The sequence below is a fragment of the Panthera onca genome, chromosome A2 (assembly GCF_046562875.1).
Source record: "Panthera onca isolate mPanOnc1 chromosome A2, mPanOnc1 haplotype 2, whole genome shotgun sequence".
NCBI classification, from domain to species: domain Eukaryota; kingdom Metazoa; phylum Chordata; class Mammalia; order Carnivora; family Felidae; genus Panthera; species Panthera onca.
The window spans coordinates 27,272,211-27,291,896 of NC_138340.1; the positions used below are offsets into that span (position 1 = coordinate 27,272,211).

General features: G+C 39.1%; 1 long non-coding RNA gene across 5 annotated transcripts in view; it reads left to right on the forward strand.

Moving 5' to 3' along the window:
* LOC132678709 (uncharacterized) overlaps positions 1 to 19,686 on the forward strand; it is a 161,618-nt gene that overhangs the window by 12,848 nt on the left and 129,084 nt on the right. For 2 of the 5 annotated variants that reach the window (XR_009609738.3, XR_009609741.3), the window contains one exon: positions 19,067 to 19,219. The exons of the other annotated variants lie outside the window; for them this stretch is intronic. This is a non-coding gene — a long non-coding RNA (uncharacterized LOC132678709). The remainder of the gene's footprint in view (positions 1 to 19,066; positions 19,220 to 19,686) is intronic. 5 annotated transcript variants of the gene reach the window in all.

Sequence of the window (19,686 nt, forward strand, 5' to 3'; positions counted from 1 at the left end):
TTTGGCTCAAGTCACAATCTCACAGTTTGTGAGTTTGAGCCCCGTATTGGGCTCTTTGCTGACACCTTGGAGCCTGGAGGGTGCTTCAAGATTCTGTGTTTTCTCCTCTCTCTGCCCTTCCCCTGCTTGTGCTCTGTCTCTCTCTCAAAAATAAACAAACATTAAATAAATAAATAAATAAACAAACAAACAAACAAATAATAAAATAAAATAATAAAATAAAAGTAATAATATATTCCACAGGGCCATTCCTCATAGACATTCCAGTTGAAGGGTAGCAGAATTGGTCATCCCCAAATATGGCACTTTGGCATAAGGATTATTTTGGGCCAAAGGCAAGTGAGAAGCAATGGAGACCAGAAAAGTTCTCTGCTTAAAAGCAGGATATAAATTTATCAGATGTATCCACTTCCCTCTCTATCAGAAGGACAAAAGTTAATCATTGGAGAGAATTCGAGAACCTTATCAGCCTAGAGATGGCACAAGGGGCATCTACATAATAAACCTTGCCCAAACAAGCCCTTTGCTACCATGTGATTCCCAAATTGTAGCTGCCTTCCTGCAATTTGCTACCCCTAGAAGCTCAAAGTCCTTTTCCTTTTTCACTTCTCTAAAAATGTATTGCTCTTTTGTTAAGATGCTATATAAGCCTATGTTCTGACCACCCTTTGAGTTACTCATCACTGGGTACTCCAATGTGTATGTGCAATACACAGGTTAATAAATTTGTTTGTCTACTTGTTAGTCTGATTTTTTGTTAGGGGCCCAGTAAGAGAGCCAAAGATGGGTAGAAGAGAAAGCTCTTGTCCCCCTCCTCCAAATAGGGCATGCCCTTCCAGATCTGTACAGATTGTTCCAGATTCCAGTACTTTCAGTTCATGATGCTCTGGTTCTTGGTGCTTCCTGATTATGATAAAATAGAAAATACTTCAGTATCAACCACACATACAGGATGAATTGGGTAAGCCTAGGACATGTTGCATGAAGATATTTCCATTTTGATTTGAAATAAGGAGACACGGGAATAATTTCTCATGCAGGGCACCTCCATCAAGAGACCTGGCTCTCACCTGCCTCCAATAAGTGTTGAGGGGCAGTGGGCCACTGTATTCAAGCTGCTGTGGGGTGAAACAAGAGCAGCAAGGGATGGAGGAGCCAAATTAACTGTTGTAATCCGTTTCTGGTGACCTCAAATCACTGCTCATTCCATTCAGAGCACTCTGATACATAGTTTTGTGGAATAATATCCTTACAAAGGTTAAAACAAAAGAATCATTTTTTAAGTAATATTTTAATTGTGCATAGGGGTAAATCCCAAATTAAACAGTCTTAGAACCAAACAGAATGATAGGCTGTGACCCACTAAATTGATTCCATGAGTCTTCATTGTAAATAGCAATCACCAGTTTGAAGAAGACTGCTGAGTGTCTGGAAATTTCCAACACTTATCCTACCTGAGGAGGAATAAATACAGTAGGCTTTGGTCTCTCTAGCAAATGTTCTTTGTGTATTTGTGTTTTGCCCCTGGAAGATTGGAAGGTACTGGAGCTGATGTAGGGGATTGTAGAAGTATTTCTCAGTTTCCCTCACTTGTACTCTATTCCTTCAATAGCCTGGGTGCTCAGATCTTTATTCATCCATTGAACAAGAATCAATGAGTACTATCCTCAAAGGTGAAATCTAGATATCTAAAATTTTTGCCAGTTCACTACCACAAACTTACTTAACTTGTCCGTAGGAGAGACAGCCTCTTTTAGTCTCACCAGAAAGGATTCTGTTGTGTTTTCTGACAAAAACCAGTTCTCCAACTCTCTGACACCATCTGGGTGTCCTACAATTCAATACTGACATGATCTACCTGGAGTTAGCATCAGATCTCACAAGTTAAGGGCTCAATCCCATTGGACTGCCCCCCAACTTTAGATGCTAGTTTAAAGTCCCAGGTTGTCCCTGATGCTTCAAACCAACTGCCCATAAAGTCAGAAGTTCCTACAACTCCCTCCTCAGGTTTGATAATTTGTTAGAAGAACTCCTAGAACTCATAAAAGCCCTCTATTTGTTATTTCCAGTTACTTCTAAAAGATACAACTCCTAAAAAGCCAATGTTTGGAAGACAGGCCTAGGTCAAGGTTAGGGGGAAAAGGTGTAGAACTTCCATTCCCTGTCTCTAGGCATGCCACCCTCCAAGCACCTTGATCTGTTCACTAACTTGGAATCTCTCTAAATTCTACCATCTAGGATTTTTTGGGAAGCTTTTGTTATGTAGGCACGAGTGATTAAATCATTGGCTATTGGTGAGTGAACCGAATCTCCAGCCCTCACCCATCCCCAGGGGCCAAGGGTTGGGACTGAAAGTTCTAACTCTAATCATGCTTACTCTTTTGGTGATGATCCCCCATCCTGATGCTATCTAGAGTCCCCTAACTAACAGTAATCTTATGAGTATGTAACAGACAATCTTATCACTCCAGAGATTCCAAGAGCTTTAGAAGCTCTTTGCCAAGAATGAGGGACAAAGACCAAATATTTATTTTTGTTATATACACACTGATTTCTCCCCAGGAATATTTGTGGCCATCTGAGCTAGTGTTGAGGTGGCAGGAGAGGAACTAACTCCAGTTATTCATTTTTCTCCCCATCTCTCGTCCAACTACTTTGCACAGGGTTGAAGTAAAGTCAGAGAAGAAATCAAGCCAGAATTGGTTTAGTTCATCTTATTGTCCTTATCTTCAGATCAAAATCAGTGTCTTGAATGACTTGAATGTGAAAAATATTCCTGCTGAAGGCAAAATTGAGAATGGTTGAGGAAAAAAAATCACCAGGGGTGAGAAACAGTAGGAAGTTTTGAAAAGTTGAGTTATAGCCTGCTATAGTTTCCTTTCTGTTGGGTAGAAAGTTTGACCATATAATACTATACAGTTGTAGTGGCCCTGTGTTTGAAACTATAAAGCAAATACAGTGGTTACATCATTTCTGAGTTTCTGACGTTTCTTCCCTTTTAAAGCATATTTTTCTTGTACCTGTATTTCTTTAATTAAAGTTTTTATCATGACCTTTTGTCATATTCTTCTTTGTGTTATTCTCCACTCACTTCCCCATCTTCATTTTCTGGTTACCATGCAATGATCTAGTGCTGCTTCAGAGTGTATTCCTTGGTTTTGTGTGTTTTAAACCTTCACTTTCTGCATCTCAAAATATACATGATTTATCATGAATAAGACCATAAGAACACCAGAAGCCATGTCTCTCCACTGTTTCCCCTCTAAAAACAGGTGTGTAATCCTAACACTCCTTTTGATGTATTGGAATTTTCATTCTGGGAGATTTTTTTTTTCTTATAGGGCTGCTTAAAATTTTTTTTCATTTTAGGTTAACAGAAAAATCAAACATAAATGACAAGGAGTTCCCATATATCTGACCATGAACCGTCCCACCCCCAGATCCCATGTTATTAACATCTTGGATTAGTGTGCTACATGTCTTACAACTGATGAGCTAATATTGATATGTTATTAACTAAAGTGCATAGTTTACATAAGGCTTCGTTTGTATTCTACATTCTATGGGTTTTGACTAGTATATTATGTCATATACCCATCATTACAGTATACAGAATTGTTTTACTATCCTCAACATCCTTGGTGTTCTGCCTACTCATCTTTTTTTCCTAAACCCTGACAAACACTGATCTTTTTGAATTGGCTCTTTTTCATGTAGCAATATGCATTTGTTTCCTTCATGTCTTTTTATGGCTTGGCAGCTCTTTTTTTTTTTTTTTTTTTTTTTTTTTTTTTTTTTTGTTATTGCTAAATAACGTTTCGTTGAATGGATATACCACAGTTTGTTTATTCAGCATGACCTCTTTTAATTGCAAGATCTTTGCAATCTGGTTTTCTTTAGCATAACCAAGAGATTTATTATTCTAGATTATAATTACAGCCTATTTATCTTGATGCCTATGAAAAGACTTTGATTTTTCATAACTCACAATTCTGCAAGAGACAAATAAGAACTATAAATGTATCACTGTACTTCATCTTCATTCCCCATCTGGTCTCACTTGAGGAAAATTTGTTTGAACATCAACAATACCCTAGACATCCTAGAGAATGCTGGGAATTATTAGCAAAGGATCTCACTGGAAAATATACAAGGTAGATAACATTCTCCCATAGCTTTCCTTTGGCAAATTGTCATCTTATTAAGAAAATTGACAAATTATAACACTGGACTTTCAGGTTTATTTCAGGTGTGTGTGTGTGTGTGTGTGTGTGTGTGTGTGTGCGTGTGTGTATTATATACTCTCTTGGCATTTGTTTATGTTGTATCTCAGTCCATTTGGGCTGCTATAGTAAATATCAGACTGGTGGCTTTTAAACAATGGAAATTTCTTTCTCATAGTTCTGGTGGCTAGAAGTCCAAGATCAAGGTGCCTTGGTCGGATGAGGGCTGTCTTCTAGTTTGTGGACTTCTCACTGTCCTCAAGTGGTAGAAAAGGCACAGGAGCTCTGTAGATTCTTCTTAAGACCACTAATCCCTTTCATGACATGATCCATCCTCATGACCTTCCCACATAATCTCTTCCTACAGCCCCCAACTACTAATACTATCACCTTTGGGTGTAGGATTTCAGCATGAATTGGGTGAGGGCACAAACATTCAGACCATAGCATCTAGCACATAGTATCCCCATCACTGTACATCTAAATGAAATCCAGGTCACCCATATGAACTTGGGCTGATTCTTCTCCCCCATCACCCTTCAGTGAAGTTCATTGGCAGGTGAGATGGTGGAGACAATCCTGAAGTTCTGTGGGCAAGAGTTTGTCCCTGGGTAACCCAGATAGGACTGATGTAGTGGGTTCTGAATGAACATTGGAAACACACTGTGGGAAAGGAAATGGTGTAAGTTCTTAGTGGGCATTTTTTGTTTGCCATTTCACCCTGTCTCCCCAGAATCCAGGGGAGTACCTTCTGCTGATGAAAACTTGATGATGCCTTGCACGTATTAGAATGACAGTTTTTGGTATGATGAATATGAAAATGGATATTGTTTAAGTAGGGGTCTGATTTATTTACCCAAGGTGGCAAATTGGGGATGAGAAACCTCAATCTCCATTCAGTGAGGATGTACTGAAGAACTAATAGATGCTGGCAACTATGGTAGGTGGGTTAGATGGTAACATGAATCCACAATGGATTTCAGCCTCAAAGAGTTTGCAGTTTTAGGAGGACTGATTGTTTCGATATAAGTAGAGTGAGATCTGAGTTAGGAGAAAAGTATAAATTGGAGCTAAAAGAACTGGTAGGAGAAGTTAAAACTTGTGGATAGGATTATCTTGTAGCATGAGTACCTTGAGGTACTGAATACTACTAGAGCAAAATGTCTGAACCCTTGGATTGTGCCAACTGTAAAGTGGGGACAGCTGTCCCCATCTTTGGAGTATGTCTGAGTGTTAAGCATGGTCTCTGCATTCTTCATTTTCCCATTATACCAGGGTTTTCTCTTACTGGTTCTTTCCTCATGCCTCTAATGCCCTTTTCTCTTTTTCTGTCTTCTTAAATTGGCCACTAAGATTTCAAGATTCCGTATGCATTGACTACATTGCATACATTTTTATGTTACCCCTTCCTACTTTTTAAAGGTGTGTGAAGTATTTTGCATATCCATACTAAATTTGATTTAATGTACATGAAGAGGTATTATGCTAAGCTCTTTGGAACAGGAATTGGTCTCCTACTCACCATGTGTCTAGAATAGTGCCTGGGACATAGTTGGTATCTCTACTTGTGTTGGAAAAAGGTTTCAGGCCAGAAAAGCAGAGTTTGTATTATCTGGTAGCTCTGTGGCAATGGAAAACTTGCCCAATCGTTTTTAATATGCCTCCTCACTTGAATCATGGGATTAATAATCATATTTCAAGGCTTATTTGCAAAAATGAGGAAATGATGAGAAAACACTTAAAACTACAAAATATGTTAAGTATTGTATGTTGCCATTTGTTTGCATGACAAATCAGGAGGGTCTCAAAAGAATCAAATTCTTTAGAACTGGAAGAGGCCTCATACAGCTTTTCCAGTTAACAGAGCTTGATATATTTTTGAGGTGTCTTCAGCTCTGTAACTCTGCATTTCAGGGCCATCTCATTACACCAAGCTCAAAATCCATCTCCTGTGAATCTTTCACTTGGGCCAATATTCCCAAACCTGTTCCCTTTCTCTTCTCCTCACTGTGTACCTTAGTAAGTGCTGGAAAAAGGTAAACTTTGTGCCTTTCTAACATGGCACAGAAACAAGGTCCTACAGATTTATTTGTAAAATGGGTCATTTATGCAACACACAGCTCAGTGTTGCATAAGGAGTATCTGGAAACTCTTCAAATTGCAGCCCATTGGCAGAACTCTCCCCTACATACCTTGTTAGGATCTTCTGTGAAGTGAATCTAAATGCCACCATCCTTGTAGGAGGCTACATGGGCGATGCAGCAGGTCCAGGAAATGCACACCGATGAGACTCAAGACTGTAGGGAGCCAAATCCAGGATGCCCTCTTGATGCACATGCATGGGCTATAAAATGCTTCTGAGTAAGAAGATACTGAGAGAAAAGGAAGAAAAACCTGACCTGCTATAGAATTTCTAGGCCCTTAGAGGGTTGTAGAGAGGAGGTTTGGAGTTGTAGGACACTCACTGCCCAAGAACACATACACCTGAGGATGTACACACCCATGAACATACATCTTCTCTCCCCCACAACCCACCCCACACTGCCACCCTGGGAAAATCCACAGCCCTGGAAGTAGATCGCTTTTGAGTGAAGTGGTCACCCAGGAATAGTGCAGGAGCAAAGGTGAATTCACATTATTAGTCTTTTCCTTCATTGACTATGCCTGGTACCATTCCATAATCAGTTTCACCAACCCGTTATGGGCTGTAGAAGGTGACCTTTCCTGGGACCAAAACAGTGTCTTAGGTTACAGTGGAAATATACTAAGGTAGGGATACTCTAACCATTCTGTTCACAACACAATAATAGACTGCCTTTCCTGTGACAGTGGTTGTCTTTTGTCTTGATAACAACTGTCCTCAGGGGATGTTGCTCTCCTATCATTTAAGGGAGCTCACCAGCTGTAGCAAAGATAAGGCAGGATAAGGACTCTACTCAAAAACCAGTGCAGAATAATTCAGCTTATCCCAAACTCCCAGCCAGTCGTCATTCAGGTGGCATTTGATCATTGCTGCTTTATGGAATGAAAGCCCAGCAGGTACATTTCATAAGGGAAATAAGGCACCTGCAAGTGAGCAGGAGTGGGTACAATGTAAGGTTGCCAGATAAAATACAGCATGCTGGTTAAATTTGAACCCCAGATAAACAACATCTTTTAGTATGAGTATATTCCATGCATGCTCAGTTAAATTGGAATTTCTGATCAACTAAATTTGTTCAGAATTATATCCCATGCAATATCTAACCAAGGGAACTAAGTTAGGCAGGGAGAGGAAAGGCCACGGATGTGACAGCCCTTCAGTGTTCTATGGAATTTGGGAAGAGTTTGCAATGGAATCAAAAGAAAATGTGAGCAAAAATATTGACATGAAGAAAAACCCACCCCTAATAAAAAGGAAACCCCACTATCATAGTCACTACAGATGGAAGAGTTGAAATTAGGCTAAAGGGAAAATATAAGTATCATAATCCTTAAATGTTTTACTTGCACTTTTAATCTCTCAATCTTGAAGCATTTTTCTTGCAGTACATTCACTGTGAGTGCTTTAATTCAAGTAGACTCCATGATTTATTCCAGAGTTTTTCTTGGAAAAACTGTCTAGTAAGAAACACATTCTAATTCAGGTTCATTTAATTTGCCTTCCCCATGCTTCCTAAAATCTCTTCAAGCCATTTACTTGCACACATTAAAAAAGATGCTCAGCATTTCTGCCCCAGAACCAGAACCAAACAAGTATGTAATCACTTAATGCAATTCTCTCCCTGACTTCCTGGAGGGGAATCTGGGCACTTTGAATAGAAATACAGAGCCGTGTGTCTACTCACCTTGCCCACCTTGGATTTGACTCCCCTGCCCCCAGTTTATGCTTTCTTCCCAGAAGTAGTTCATCACCAACTTCTGCTTCCTTTCCAAATGTGAACCTTCCCTGCAACAGGCTCGGGGTAGCGTTTTCCCCCCAGGTGAGAGGGTGAAAGGCCTCACCTGGCTCATGAGCAGAGGTTGGCACCTGAGTAGCAACCAGATGCTCACCGCCTGCAGCTTCAGTAGGAAAGGATCAATCTAGCATATAAAAGCAGGCACAGATAGATTGCTAAACACTGTACTACAATGATGGCATACATCTCTGAAATGAGAATCTTGAAAATCAATAAGAATTGAAATTGAAAGAGGAAGAATTGGAGCTGTCAAAATGCAGGATGTCAGCAAGATATTTGAGCCCAGGTCCACGTTGGCTTCTCTGGCGCCCAGCAGAATTGTCTGTTAAGAAAACTTGTCTCTAGGTGATCTTTTTCATGTCTCTTTTTGAAAAACACTGTGTCTAAGCCCAGGGACTGGACTCTTATCCCAAGTTGTAATTGACCTACACATCATGTCTGCACAAGAGTGAGGGGCATTCCCCTCAGCCAGAGAGGGAGGTCTGGGGAGGGAGAAGAAGCCAAGGGTCAGAGGCTTATGTGGGAATGAGGTCTGGATAGAGGGAGGCACACCTCAACTTCATGCAATGATTAAATACAAAAATCTGTTGTCTGGAAGACTGGCCATAGGGGTACAGGGAGCAACCAGGCACAGTGAGAAAAAGACTTATCACAGAAAAACACTGAGTACCAGAGCCCTCTTCTGGCTCTTGGTTATAAGAAGAAATTCAGAATATGCCGTTTCACCTGTTCTATATCCTTTTTTAATAGATTTTTTAACTTCTATTTTTTCAAAATTGTACCAGTTCATGTTAACACAGACATGTCCTACTGTTCCACATTCTTGCCAACTCTTGGTAATGTCTTAGTTACTATGTTGGGTTTTATGTCTGGTTTTGCTTGGTCAGTCCAGTGGCGGAGTGTGGTTTGGCATTGTGGATTTGATTTCCTGATTTCTGATGGGATGGAGTACACTTTTCTCTGGATAGAACCATTTGGATATCCTCCTCGTAAAGAGTTACATACTTTGCCCATTTTAAACATTGGATTCTTTATATTGATCTATAGTTCTTTATATCTTCCAAATACTTTATTGGTTATATTGATTACAAATATCAATGTATTTTCTTTTTTCCTCTCTTAACAGTGTCTTTTGAACAATTCTTAATTTTGATGTAATGAAATTTTTTCTATGGCTAATGCTTTCCAGGTCCTGTTTGGATCTTTTATTTTTCTGCTCATCTTTTTTTAGGATTATGTTAAAGGATATTTCTTTGTGCATTGACTACCTACTGTAAAATCTAACTAATTAGCATATCTGTTCAAAAGAACAATTTTGCCTTTGCAAGGTAAATAAAATAGCATAATTAAGATCATCCATTCATTTAACAAACTGTGTCTTGAAAACTGATGTATTGGTTTGAAATAGATGGATTAAAAAAAAAAAAACACGTGCACGTAGACTTCCAAGTTAACATATTGTAATATGTTATACATATGTATAAGTTACATATGTGCAAGTTAACATATGTAATATGTAATAATGGTTTCAGGAGTAGAATTTAGTAATTTATCACTTCCATATAACACCTAGTGCTCATCCCAAAAAGTGCCCTCCTTAATGCCCATCGCCTACTTAGTCCATCCCCCACCCAACACCCTGCCAGCAACCCTCAGTTTGTTCTTTGTATTTAAGAGTCTTTTATGGTTTGCCTCCCTCTCTGTTTTTCTTATTATTCCTTCCCTTCTCCTGTGTTCATCTGTTTAGTTTCTTAAGTTCCACATATGAGTGAAATAATGATATTTGCATTTCTCTGACTTGCCTAGAATAATTCCCTCTAGTTTCATCCATGTTGTTGCAAATAGTAAGATTTCATTCTTTACAATTGCTGAGTAATATTCCATTGTATATATTATCCATTTGTCAATCAGTGGACATTTGAGCTCTTTCCAAACTTCGGTTATTGTTAATAGTGCTGCTATAAACATTGGGGTACATGTGCTCCTTTAAATCAGCATTTTTTTATCCTTTGAATAAATACCTAATAGTGAAACTGCTGGGTCATAGGAGTGCTCTATTTTTAGTTTTTTGAGGAACCTCCATCCTGTTCTCCAGAGTGGCTGCACCAGTTTGTATTCGCACCATCAGTGTCAAAGAGATCCTCTTTCTCTGCATCCTTGCCAACGTCTGTTGTTTGGTGAGTTGTTAATTTTAGCCATTTTGACAGGTATGAGGAGGTATGTCATTGTGGCTTGTTATTTCCTTGACGATGAGTGATGTTGAGTGTCTTTTCATATGTCTGTTAGCCATTTGGATGGCTTCTTTGGAAGAGTATTCATCATGTCTTTTGCCCATTTCTTCACTGGATTATTTGTTTTTTGGGTGCTGAGTTTGACAAGTTCTTTCTAGATCTTAGATACTGACCCTTTATCTGATATGTATTTGCAAATATCTTCTCCCATTCCGTTGGTTGTCTTAGTTTTGCTGGTTGTTTCCTTTGCTGTGCGGAAGCGTTTTATCTTGATGGGTCCCAATAGTTCATTTTTGGTTTTGTTTCCCTTGCCTTGGGAGATATGTTTAGTAAGAAGTTGCTTCGGCTGATCTCAGAGGTTGTTGTCTATTTTCTCCTCTAGGATTTTGATGTTTTCTTCTTGCACATTTATGTCTTGGATCCATTTTGAGTTTATTTTTGTGTATGGTGTAAGAAAGTGGTCCAGGTTCTTCTGCATGTTGCTGTCATTTTCCCAACACCATTTGCTGAAGAGACTGTGTTTTTTCCATTGGATTTTCTTTCCTGCTTTGTTGAAGATTAGTTGGCCATACATTTGTGGGTTCATTTCTGGATTCTCTATTCTGTTTAATTGATCAAAATGCTGGTTCGTGTCTGTTTTTGTGCCAGTACCATACTGTCTTGATGATTATAGCTTTGTAATACAACTTGAGGTCTGGAATTGTGATGCCTCCAGCTTTGGTTTTCTTTTTCAGGGTTGCTTTGGCTATTTGGGGTCTTCTGTGGTTCCATACACATTTTAGAATTGTTTTTTCTAGCCGTGTAGACAATGCTGGTATTATTTTGATAGGGATTGCATTGAATGTGGAGATTGTTTTGGGTAGTATCAACATTTTAACAATATTTGTTCTGACCCATGAGCATGGAATATTCTTCCATTTCTTTGTGTCTTCAACTTCTTTCGTACTTTCATAAGCTTTCTATAGTTTTCAGTGTACAGACCTTTCAACTCTTTGGTTAGGTTTATTTCCAGGTATTTTATTGTTTTGGGTGCACTTATAAATGGGAGAGAATCTTTTATTTCTGTTTTTGCTGCTTCATTTTTGGTGTACAGAAAGGCAACCTATTTCTGTATGTTGATTTTATAAGCTTCAACTTTGTTGAATTCAAGTATCAGTTCTAGCAGCTTTTTGATGGAACCTTTGGGTTTTCCATATAGAGTATCATGTCATCTGAGAAGAGTGAAAGTTTGACTTCTTCCTTACTGATTTTGGATGCCTTTTGTTTCTTTTAGTTATCTGATTGCTGAAGCTAGGACTTCCAACACTGTGTTGAACAACAGCAGTGAGAGTGGACATCCCTGTTGTGTTCATTACGTTAGGGGGAAACTCGGTTTTTCCCTACTGAGGATGATATTAGCTGTAGGTCTTTCATATATGGCCTTTATGATCTTGAGATGTTTCTTTCCCTATTTTCAGGGTTTTTATCAAGAAAGGATGCTGTATTTTGCCAAATGCTTTTTCTACATCTATTGAGAGGATCGTGTGGTTCTTTTCCTTTCTTTTATTAATGTGATATATCACATTGGTTGATTTATAGATACTGAACCACCCCTGTAGCCCAGAAGTAAATCCCACTTGATCATGGTGAATAATTCTTTTAATTTATTCTTGTATTTGGTTTGCTAGTGTCTTGTATTTTTTCATTTATGTGCACCAGGGAGATGGGTCTGTAATTCTCCTTTTTAGTGGGGTCTTTGGTTTTGGAATCAAGGTAATGCTGGCCTTATAGAATGGTTTGGAAGTTTTCCTTCCATTTCTATTTCTTGGAACAGATTTAAAAGAATAGGTATTAACTCTTCTTTAAATGTTTGATAGAATTCCCCCTAGGAAGCCATCCAGCCCTGGACTCTTGTTTTTTGGTAGATTTTTGATTACTGATTCAATTTCTTTACTGGTTATGGGTCTATTCTAATTTTCTACTTCTTCCTGTTTCAGTTAAGGTAGTTTGTGTTTCTAGGAATTTGTCCATTTCTTCCAGATTGCCCAATTTGTTGGCATATAATTGCTGATAATATTCTCTTATTATTGTTTGTATTTCCACAGTGTTGGTTGTGATCTCTCATTCATGATTTTATTTACTTGGGACCTTTCCTTTTTCTTTTTGATAAATATTCATAGAGGTTTATCAATTTTGTTAATTCTTTCAAAGAACCAGCTTCTGGTTTCCTTATAAATTAAGGGGTCTATACACCAAGAAGATCTAACAATTGTAAATATTTATGCCCCAAATGTGAAAGAACCCAAATAAGTCATTTAATCACAAACATAAACTCAATGATAATAATACCATGATAGTAGGGGACTATTAACACCCCACTTACAGCAATGGACAAATCACCTAAGCAGAAAATCAACAAGGAAACAATGGCTTTGAATGACACATTGGACCAGATGGACTTAACATATATATTCAGAACATTTCATCTTAAAGCAGCAGAATACACATTCTTCTTGAGGGCACATGGAACATTCTCCAGAATAGACCACATACTGGGTCACAAATGAGCCTTCAACAAGTTTAAAAGGATGTTACACTATGCATATTTTCAGACCATAATGCTATGAAACTTGAAATCAACCACAAGAAAAAAATTTGGAAAGAACACAAATACTTGAAGATTAAAGAACATCCTACTAAAGAATGAATGGGTTGACCAAAAAAATAAGGAAGACATTAAAAAGTACATGGAAGCCAATGTAAATGAAAACACAACAGTTCACAACCTCTGGGATGCAGCAAAGGCAGTCATAAGAGGGAAATATATAGCAGTCCAGGACTTCGTAAAGAAGGAAGAAAGGTCTCAAACCTAACCAAGCTAGAAAAAGAAAATAAAGCCCAAAACCTGCAGAAGAGGGAAATAATAAAGATTACAGCAGAGATCAATGATACCAAAATAAAAACCTGTATAACAGTGCACATATTTTTTCATTAGCTCCATGTTTATCTTTCACATCAAAGATTTCACTGGTAACATTCTATGTTCTCTAAAGTCACACTCTGCAAACCTTAATGTGCCTCCAGATCATCTGGAGATCTAGTGAAAATGTAGCCTCTGACTCAGTAGGTCTGAGGAGGGACAAGACTCTGCATTTCTCCCAGATCAAGGCAGTTGATGAAGAGAACACACTTGGAGAGCAAGGTTCTCCAGCACAAGGAAGATTTTATTACCATGAAGAATATAGAATATATAAGCAACATTATTTATGTACTAAGTACTACATCAGTAGGATTTTAAATGGACTTAACTTTTTTCCACCCAAGATGTCCTTGAACTAAACAGACCTCTATTCTCAATTTTTCTCAGATGTAAAGTAGAATATAAGCTCGTGACCACTAGCATTTTAAAATATCTAAACAGTTTGGGGGTGTGGATCAGCTTGCCCTGCTTCTAAAAGCAGGGTTCTGAAGCCAGATCCCATGAAACAAAGCCAACCATTTGGCCAAATAAAGGAGTATCTTCTCTGAAAGAACTTTACTATAAAATTTGGATTCGAAGCTTAATTTGAAATAAACTACCCTCCTCTTTCTTTCTCATCCTAATACTTCCTAATGTTCTATTCAGGTTCTCCCTGCCTGCCTTGGAGGAGGCTAATAGTAGTGACCCTTTAAATTTTAGTATCGTGAGCAACACCATGTTTTGAATACCACCTGAATATGATCCATTTTAGGCTTAGCTACTGTAAAAAAAAATGGCTTACAGAGGAGAAAACTGGCAGATACTCTGTGGCCAGGTGATCAAGGTCGGCATTGCCAGTGAGAAATCACATCAATAGCCTCAACCACTGGATATGATATAACTAGAAAGACACTTTACTTTGTAGCCTTTCTTCTCAAAAGTCCATAACCCCAGGGTAATCCTGAGAAAACCAGCACACAAAGCTGAAATGAGGGACGTTCTACAAAATATCTGACCAATAATCCTCAAAAGTGTGAAGGTTATTACAAAGACTGAAAAAGTGCCACAAGATAGTGGAAATTAAGAAGGAGACATGCTGACATAATGCAGTGTGGTTCCTGGTTTCAATCTTGGAACAGGAAGAGGACATAATATGGGAAAACTGGTGAAATGTGATTTAAGTTTAGAGTTCACTGTAATGTAGCAATGCTGGTTTTGGACTTCAGACAAATGTACCATAGTAATGTGCAAACATTGGGTGAGGGGTATATGGGAACTCCCTGTACTAATTTTGCAACGTTTCTGTCAATCTAAAGTTATTCCCAAATGCAAAGTTTATTAAAAACGGCATTGAAGGCAGGATTAGGGGAGAACAACACCTAAGGGACTACTAGAACATCCTCTGTAAAGCATATTTCATGGCATTTTTTTCCCTGTGTGTGTGTGGGGAGGGGGATGGCGGGGGTAGGATATTGTGCAGGAGTGTATATTTTGCTAGTGACCTATGGAGAAAATAACACAAAAATCAGACTACTTCTGGTTCAAAAGAAAAGCAAAAGAACACCTCAGTGTCCTTAAAAAAAAAAAAAAAAAAAAAAAGTCCTTAGTCATGAAAGTTAGCTCAGATGCTCAGCTGACATGTACCAAATTGCTCTGAAAGAAAGCAAAGTCTAGAGGAACTGTTGAAAAATCTGTCGAGTGACTAATCCCAAGTTGGATCCCAGTGGAGGAAATTGGAGAGATCCATTAGGCAGACGAGGCTGTCCATTTCCTCAGAATTATCGACCGTGGTGATGTCCTTGCTCTGTGCGCATGTGCCACCGGAGAAGCTCCCCAGCCAGAATCAAGTTAAGTGGAAACATCACAATCAATAAAAGACACTCTATTTTCCATTTGCTCATTGTTTTTTAAGGGCTTATTTTGTAACAGCACGAGAAGGATTCAATTCAATATCAATTCACCTTCTGGGTGGGAGAGGACTCCAGATATTGACTTTTAGTCCCTGACAAAATTTGTGACAAGGTTCCGTTTGCTAACATTCTGACCAAAGTGCAAACCTCAGCCATTGGAGGAACCAGGATAAGCAGATGTTCAGCATCACTTCATGATACTGGAACCTCTTTCAATGCATCAACAAAGTCCACAACAAATGTCAATTGCACACCTACTGGCTGCTGAGCCAGCCAGCCAAGCACTTCTCATGGTTTTCAGTGAGTTGCCAAGAGTTGTTCCAGTCTGGGCTTTGCTTCTTCCATATTAAATAGGAGCTAAATGAGTCGTCTTCCAGGTGTTTATACCATTCTATGTTTGTATTCAAGGGTGACTTAAATGATACTGTTTAAAGTAATGTTGGACCTTTACATTGACCTTATGTATTTTACTTTGTGGAATTGCAGTTTTTGAGTTTGTGTTGGTGATGGTGGTGGTAGTGATGATAATGGGTTAGACTCGCCATAGACCGATTTTTTTCATTTTCCGCACTCATGCCCCTGCCCCCAAGTGAAAATTACTAGGATTAACCAAGGATGTGGTTCTGTATATATTTAATACAATTTAATAATAGAGCAAATTATTTTCAAAGATGGCTGTGATCATTCCTCCCACGAATGTATGCATACACACCTCTGCAACATGACTTTGCAGCTCTTTCCATTAAGAGAGAAAATCTATTTCTTTACCCCCAGAATCTGATTTGACTTGCTTTGGCCAGTGGGATATTTGCCAGTGTGGTATGGGAGGCTTGAAAATGTGCACTTACTGGGGCTTGTTTTCTCTTGCTTCCAAGAATCCTGCCCTCATATGAGCAAGCCAGGGCTAGCCTCCTGGAGGAGGAGAGGCCACAAAGACAGAGGCCCTGCCTGTCTCACCCATCCCAGTGATGGCGTCAGACAAGGACGCGAGGTCCTCCTAGGCCACATGGCTTCAGCCAAGCCAATTCAGAGCAGCAGCACTGCCAAAGTAACTCACAACAGTGATAAATGCTGTAAGCTATGTTTTGGAGTGCCTTGCTACATAGCAAAAGCTAACTCCTACAGTATATATTCTTTGTTAGAATGGTTTAGTTTTCTCATTTATAGTAAGTCTTTAGAGGCTCAAACCCTAATTCAGAGCAAATATCTTGCCCTCAGAATCTGCCTCTACCTGGGAGACAGAATTAATTGCTCTTGATAATTCTGTGCCACTCTGTTAAAACATGTGGCAATTATGTCATACCTTTATTGTCCACATCTGTGTTTCCCTCTGACTAAGCTCTAAATGGAAAAGTTTGTACACCTTTGGGCATGGCCCAGTCTTCAGTATGGTAGACACTGGAATATTAATAAATGTAGAAAAGTTCTAAGAAAATGATTTCTTAGTGACTTCTTTGTGCTGGGATCAAGCAGTGTATTCCACCTGCTTGAGTTTTGGCTAACCCGAGAAATAAGACTGAGGAGATGGAAAATAAAGATTATAATATCTACTCCTGATAAAACCTAGGTAGAAGACATGGTTTATCTGTCATCCAGTGCTGGCAAATACTCAATTCCAGAATTAACCAAATGGGACTCACTCAGGTATAGGCTGTACTATATGAAACTCCATTTGAGTGGAATCTGGAAAGACTCTCTTTTTATCCCTCCCCTACTGTAGAGTTGACCCCACTCTCTCCATGACCCCATTGTACATATGTCTGTTTTGGTGTTCACAGATCTTCCTGGCAGTCTTAATAAATTACCAGCACATCTCTCCCCCAAACCAAGATTACAATCTCTTTGGCTCAAGGCCTGGCATGTTAGTTATTTCTGTATCATTTGTGTCTGGTGGAGATCTAGGCACAGAGTACTTAGTAAATACTTGTTGAAAGACTAAGCTTTGTAACTGTGACTCTGGAGATAGTTTGACTTCTCCTTTCTCAGTTCATTGGCATTGAAATAATCACAATTAGGACATGGCATATGTCACATAGGACACATAACAGCTTATGGACAAAAGGGGAAATCAAAGCTGTATATGACGCTAATTTTAATAGGCACATGCTCACTTAAGGAGAACAATTAGAACTCACTGCAGTAATAAGCAATGATGTACTATTTGTGGACTAACTTAACCACCCTCATATTTGCAGTGTTTTTTAGAGACTTAAAGATGATGTAACTATGACATGTTCTAAACACTGAATATGGTGTTAACCAACTTTTTGTTCTTCGTATTTTTATTAACTTTTAAAGGCTAAATGCCTTTGAAGATGTTTGTGTAACAAACATTGTCTGATTCTGGTGGGGTGTATGGTACTTGATAAAAATACAGATTCCTGATCTCCATTTCCAGCATCATTTGATTGGAGACGTCCGGATAGAGACCAGTGTTGTGTGTTTAACAGCTAACTAGGTGACTGATTCAGGGATTCTATTGGCCATCTCCTGAATAAGGGATCTTTAGGTTGAAAGGAAGAGAGATCTGCTCAATGAGTTGAAGTTCAAAGGTCCTTTTTCTTTTGTAAGGATACAGAGATCTCCCAGGAACCCAGTGGCTGTCACACAATCAGACTTCTGCAAGGTCCAGCCCCAGGGCAGCTCCAGGGACTGGCTTGCTCTCCACCTCTGAGTCTTCATATCTGATCCTTTCTCACTCTCAATCAGCTGCCTTTCAGTCCTTGGTCCTTAGGACGTGGGCATGTGCTGCCACTGACTGTGTCCCAGCTCTTCCCCTAGATTCCTCACAACCACCTGTGTCTTTTGTTTCAAATTCCTGAGAGGCAATCTGATTAGTTCAATGCATCCTCTGGAGACCTGGTACCCAAGTCAAAGGTCAGGAAAACCTCTGAGAATTCATTTCTATTCAAGGATTTCTACTCCTTGTCCAGGCAGCTGGGGGCTGGCAGTGGAAAGGAAGGTTTTGAAGAAGACCGTGGCAGGGAGGCTGAAGGCGCACTGGCAAAAAGTCTGTTATTAACACAAACGCCTTCTCACCATTTTCAGTATCTGACTTTGTGACCAGTGATAAAATAGGGAGTAAATTTGTCTCCACGAAAGACCTTTATCTTCAGGGATATTAGCCATACAGTAGGGGATATGTAACACTGCTGTGGAGTGTGGTGTTTTAATAATGCAAATATCCAAAAGGGGGAGTTCTAAGATGTTTGGATAGTGAAGAACTTCTAGAACCCAAAGGCTAGGAAATAGAAGATAATCAACTTGGAAAGGCCTTCTATTCCTTTGAGTCAAACTTTGAGTACTCATTTTGCCTTTGTACTCCTGGGCATTGATTGCATTAAACCCCATCTTGCTAGTTAGAGTTTTCTATGTTAGGGTGACTTTATTTACTTATCAGAGTCGGTAGGTGTTTGAGTTACTTGATGGAAATTTACCTTGATGAACTCATTTTGCATGTTAGAAGTAAAGAAAACCTCATACTCAGAACTGATCTCCTCAGCAAAATATTAAGGAGCTTGTGTATGTGCACTCTGCCTCCCCACCCCCACAGCCACCCTCCCTGTGTGTGTGTGTGTGTGTGTGTGTGTGGGTGGGTGCATGCGCACACGTGTGTAAATAAGAAAAGGTAAAAAAAAAAAAATTGGAGTCGAAAACCAAATTATTTTCCTGAAATGTGTAAACTTCCCCCAGGTTAGAAAGATTTCATTTTGGACAATGCAATGAAACTTAAGTAATCATCTAAGTTGTGCGTCTGTATGTTTGACAGCAGAGCCTTCAAAATATTTTGATATGCAACCTTTCTTCTTTTCCTTTGTGTTGTCAGACAACATGCCAGCTGTCAGACGGAGGCAAGCAAGAAACTTTGGCATCACTATTCCTGCCACCTTCACCATGGAGTTCCTATAAATAGCATAATAGGATAAACCAGCCTCAGAGGGAGAGCAGCAGGTGGCACTCGTTGTATCCAGAGCTGAAGGTGTAAATGAATTTCAATGCCCTTTTGATACCCCAAACAACAATAAGATTACAAAGAATGAAGCTTTTGTTAGAGAGCCCAATATTTGAAGTAAATAATAATGATGATGATACTTTTCATTATCTGGCAGCTTTTCCCTTTGAAAGAGTTTTCAAAGAAGAAAGCGTCCTGTTTTCAGAACAGCCAGTGTCCCCTCTTATCTCTCTAAAGAGTCTCTCTGAACTCCCTCTTTTAAGAAAGGGGAGGTGATACTGATCTGAGCCAGGTGGTAGGTGGAGGGAATTAAGTCTGTTGTTGAAATGTTAATATAAAACACATCTTGCTGTAATTACCAGAAAAGGAAATCATGGTGGCCTTCATCAGGAATGTTCTTTGTTGTCACCCTATTTCTCAGCTTTGGCTTCTGTCCATTCCTTGTCATTTCAGATTTACCACTACTTTTTAGAGCCCGTTTACAGTTCCGTCTC